The sequence below is a fragment of the Camellia sinensis genome, chromosome 1 (genome assembly GCF_055761805.1).
Source record: "Camellia sinensis isolate YWXY chromosome 1, ASM5576180v1, whole genome shotgun sequence".
Lineage (NCBI taxonomy): Eukaryota > Viridiplantae > Streptophyta > Magnoliopsida > Ericales > Theaceae > Camellia > Camellia sinensis.
In genome coordinates this window covers 80321168-80326726 of record NC_138961.1, presented here as the reverse complement: position 1 = coordinate 80326726, position 5559 = coordinate 80321168, and the positions used below count along the sequence as shown (strand labels likewise).

The 5559-nt window shown below is 33.8% G+C and overlaps 1 long non-coding RNA gene across 1 annotated transcript; it reads left to right on the top strand.

Moving 5' to 3' along the window:
- Positions 1–1868: 1868 nt before the first annotated feature.
- Positions 1869–4392, top strand: LOC145789813 (uncharacterized). Its single transcript, XR_014328188.1, has 2 exons — positions 1869–3149; positions 4117–4392. It is a non-coding gene; the product is annotated as an uncharacterized LOC145789813 (long non-coding RNA).
- The last annotated feature ends 1167 nt before the right edge of the window (positions 4393–5559 follow it).

Genomic DNA, 5559 nt, shown 5'->3' with positions numbered 1-5559 from the left:
ATTTTGAGACTTTTGGTGACGAAACAATTGGTCACCAATTATAAAATTATTAATGACAAATATATTTTTGTCACCAATAATTTTTAATATTTCAATATCATTTAGTGACAAAACTATTTTTGTGGCCAATATTTTTATCTTTGGTGAAGAAATAATTTTGTCACTAATAAATGATTTAGTTGCTAAATATTTTAGAGGGAAATGAAAACATATTGGCGCCTATGGAAGCAGATATATTCTTCTTAAAAATAAAATAAAATAAAAAACCTGTTATGCTTGGTTGTACACACAGACCTCACACACACAATAATTTCTCCATCAAACCTAATTTCACACACACACACCTTATACTCATTCACGGGACTGAGTTTCCTCATCGCCGCTGCTAACATTTCATCGATTCACACACATCACCGGTGTGTCGATCGGCTCACCGCCGACAGCCTTTCACTACAAAACTGATTTGATCACATAGTTATTGATATCCGATCAACGTGATATTTTACAGGTATATAGTACTCGATGAATTCTACAAATTAAACGGTTTGAATTATCAAAACGAAATCCGTGGTGGGCCCCCCACGAACCCAACAGTACACTCCAGTTCTAAAGCCTCATCCTATTTTTTTCGTTTTTGTTAATTTGCGACGACCTTTCAAACCATTGCAAAAAATTAATCTGCTAATATTCCACTAATACTACAATAATACATATAGGTCACACCTAAAAATTTAAAACCATCCCACTTTTAATTCAATGTGTGATAAAAAAAAAAAATGTGTGAAGTAACTTTTTTTTATTTTTTATTTATTTATTTCAACAGCCCACACCCCACAAAGAAACAAATCATTTTTTATTTTATTTTTGAGATTCCAAACATATCTCTCAATCCTTTCTCCCTCTCACTCTCTCTTCAAGCGCTAACCCTAGTCTTCTGCACATACTTGATCACCCGGCACCCGTTCGACCAGCTGAGAGTGACCAGCAGCAGCGATCGGCGAGCGGCGGCAATGGTAGCAATCGGCGAGCAACAGCGGCGACTGAGGTATTTTCTTCTCTTCTATTTTCTTCTTCTCTTATCTTCTTCTATTTTTCTACTATTTTGCTAATTCGATTTTTGTTAAAATCAACCCTTGATTTTCGATTTTTGTTGAAACTAGCCCTTGATTTTTGTTGAAATCAACCCTTGATTTTTGCTCTATATATCTCTCTCACTCTCTCTCTGCCCTCTCTCCCCCAATTTCAAACCCTAACTATAATTTTCGATCTCTCAGATCTCAGCCCCTTCTCTGTTCTATATCACAAAAGTCATTTTGATTTCATTTCGCTTATTTTGAAGTGTTTCATATGTTAAAAATGCTAAATGTTCGATGCGTTCATTTACATGTTTGTTTATCTGCATTTTGTTGATCTGTACCTGTCTTTCTCTCTCGTTCACTCATCATATTATTTTCCTTGTGGCCTTCACTCTGTGTATTTAATTCAATTCAAAATATGAAACCAGGTGCCATAGTGATTCTCTTATGTTTTGAATGACTTACGATTGAAATTTGCACTAATTAAATCAGGACATCATGTCCATGAGGGCTCATCCAAAAGCCAACCCATTGGATGATAAGTGGCATGTTAACAATTGAGAATAGTCCAGGACACGTTACAACTTTTATGTTGATTTCAGCTTCTAAGTCATGAGCTGTCACATGTTTGGGTTTTTAAAACTCCTTTTTTTTTTTTAACCTTAAAAGTGGACTGATACGTCTTTCAGTGATGGGTGTTTTGGTTATATTAATTTAGGTATTACTGATAGCTATTGGAATGAATAAATTCTTTATAATGTGAATGCTTTCATGCTTTTAACAGTTGCAGCGACAGAGAGAAAGCAAAGGACAAGAATAAAAAATGCATTGCATGAGCTAGGTGGAATTTTCATCCATCTGAATCTTCAATGAAGTTGTGTGAGGTTTGAGTATATCTTCGCCTGAAATTTGAACCTATTTGATCTGATTAATTCCTGTCATATCATCAGTTGTAAATATTCCATCTAAATACCGAAGAAGTTTGGTCGATTTCAAGACTATATGTATTTATGCTACATGAATTCAGGTGCTAGGGGTGTCTGATGCAGGCATCTGTTCAAGTATATTTATCTAATTCTCAAGTTAAGGATATACTAAGACACCTAGATTTCATATTTCTTAAATCCTCTTTATTTTTGAAGTGTAAAATAATATTTACATTAAAATAACATTTTAGTTATGTGGTAGACTCGTTATACAAGCTTGGGTCGGTGTATGCACATTTAGGCAATATCAAACACATATCTCAGACTATTACTTAACTGTGAAAGTGTCCGACGAAACTTGCCAAAATATTTTACAAATTTGAAAGAGTCCATAAAACTTAGTCCATGATTCTTGAAAAACACCACTGCTGAGGACATGACAATCCCATCTCATCTGTTTGTAATTGCCGGCCCCCTAATTCCAGTGATTACTTACATCCAATGGCTTATTATTTAACTCTTAGGGACAATCAAAGTCATTATGGTACAAATTATCCTTGTGAAGTCCGCCATTTGGCAAAATAACAAATTCCCCACCATAATCTGAACATTGGGATATTCTCCTCCTTCCACAATCACAAGCACTCTGAACAAATAGTACTAGAACTCTCACTTCCTCAAAATTGCAACATATTTGCTTACCTACCTGCATCAATCCTTTTCTCATCATCCAAAATGAATAGAATCTCTATCTGGGTAGCCTTGATTTTGTTCTCTCTCCTCCACACAATGAAATCCAACATGGTAGAAATCAGAAACTCATTAATGATTTTTTACAGAAAACTCTCAAACAACAGTAGGCCATCTGATAGTATTTTAGGTTGGAATATGACCTCTGATCCTTGCAAGGATTCATGGTTTGGTGTATATTGTGATGAGCAGGCTCTTTCTGTGAAGAAAATCGACCTTGGTGGCTTAGGTTTTACCGGAACTTTCGATGCTAGCACTATTTGCAATGTTCAATCTATTGCCACATCTCTTACTATTCTTGGTCTCAGTAACAACGGTCTTGGTGGGGGGAACCTTGATCAGATTGCAAGTTGCAGACAACTCACCCATCTCAATTTAGGTGGGAACAGGTTCTCAGGTAGCCTTCCCGATTCTCTTTCCATGCTAAATAATCTGATTGGACTCGACATATGGCAGAATAACTTCTCTGGTTCTATATATGATAATTCAGCACCAAGGCACACTATTGCCTTTTGACACTAGAAAAGTTCCAGTGTCATATATTCATTCAAATTCACTTCTAAATGTTCCAAGGTACTTTGTGTTTAACACTGACATTTTTACATTTATTCCATGGTTGTTAAACTAAGCTAGTGAATTATGAAACCCTTATTGTGGAACCATGTATTATTGGATTCATATTTTCATTGACTGTGATAAAGTTTTCTCCTATTTTAAAACTTGCTATGTTAATTTCTACTTTATTCCGTCTTTTAGGATAATGCTGACAGTTCTCCACCTGATGAACATGCAAATAGCACAGCAAAATGAACAAATTTAGTAGGGGAGAGTGAGGAAAGTTCAGATTCTGATGGACAAGCTTCTTGGTTAGTATATTATGTTTATATGTTAATTTAGTAGAACATTTCTTCTTCAACTAGGGCAGAATAAAAAATTACTTTTGACATTTAGGCACAAGGTTCCGGGAAAATAGTGAAATATGCATCTAAAGGCCTGAAAAACATCACAAATACCTTGAGATTATCAGAAACTATCATGAACACTTTGGGAGGGATCAACATAAGTTATGAAAACTTGCAGAACAATCATAGGACTCTCGGTTGGAAAACATTTAGCCTTGAAAATAGGCCGTGAGGGAGTAAAATCTTGAAATAGTCGTTAAAAGGCCGAGAAATATCATGAACACCTTGGGAGGAACTAATGTAAGTTGTAAAAATTTACGAAACAAGCACAGTAAAATTTGGTTTCAAATTTACTTTGAAATTTTTGTTTTCTCTCTTCTAGGTTGCATATTAACATATTTAGTGAATGGTTACCTTAACCTTTTGTTGTTGTTGTCATTTTTTTTTTTTTTTAAATGGCAGGTTGGAGATGAACGAATTTGGTGACCTGCATAGCAAGAGTTTTTTTGTTGATATTACCAGACACATCCATCACAGTGTAGTTGTACTTTTTATTGATATTACCAAACATGTATTTTGACTATGTGGTTGTGGGTTATGATTATATTGTGTTGGATCTTATCTTTTTGTTGATATTTTATTGAATAGATTAAAAGAACAGGTTGTTGTTGATATTGCCAAATGAACAGGTTTTTGTAATGATTTGTAATGGGTATTATATTCAGCAGGTTATTAAAATGCACAAATTATTTTGATTGTGTTGTAGTTTTTGATTTTACTAGAATAGATGTTATCGTTTGGATGTTATATATTAATTTCTTGATACTATGAGACATTTATTTTGCTTGGGTTGTTTTATGATAATGAACAGTTTAATTTTATATTGATTTGTATTATATATTTTATTTAATAGATTATTAAAATGTACAGGTATGGTTTATTGAAAAAAAATATATAAATTGCAAATATAACCCTCCCCTCCCAATTTTTAAAATTTATTTATTATTGGCGACGAAAAAAAATTGACACTAAAACTTTCTAATCCTAACAAATAATTTCGTCACACATATTCACTATTTCCTCACTAAATTAAAATATTTGTTGACAAAAGTTTTCGTCACTGAAGGATTTTTTTTTCCATGTTTTGGTGATGATATTTTCGTCACTAAAAATTCTTTCGCTATTTTTAATGACGAAATATTTTGTCACCCAAAACAAATATAATAAAATTTTATTTAATGTTAATGACGAAATGAACGTTATAGGTGACAAAATATTTAACATTTAGTGACGAAATATTTCGTCACCAAATGTCAATAATAGGTGACAAAATAAATTTTCGTCTTCAGGTACTTTTAGTGACGACGAATTGATGACGAATGTGGTGACGAAATTATTTCGTCACAGATCAATTTGGTGACGAAAATTTCACTATTGGAGACGAAGTGATTTTGTCATTAAAGAACCATTTTGTTGTAGTGAAAATAAAACAACAACTAGAAAAATTATTGAGCTAACCAATCAGTGTCATGCCCTCAACGTGTTTTGAAAACACCTTTACAGAAAGACCTTTGGTCTTGGGATCTGCACTCGTCATATCGGTACTAATATGCTCAATGCTCACTTAACACGGTCTCGAACAACAAGATACTTTATGTCAATGTGCTTGTTTCGGCTACCACTTTTGTTGTTGTTAGAGACGAAAATCGCAGCCGAATTATCATAATAAACCTTTAATGGCCTAGAAATTGAATCCACAATTCAAAGCCCTGTGATAAAATTCCTTAACCAAATAGCCTGTGAGGTTGCTTCAAAGCATGCTATAAACTCTGCTTCCATCTTGAATTTCTTCAAAACTCTTTCAATGTAGGCTTTATGAGATAGTCCTAATGTCCGTTTGGACCT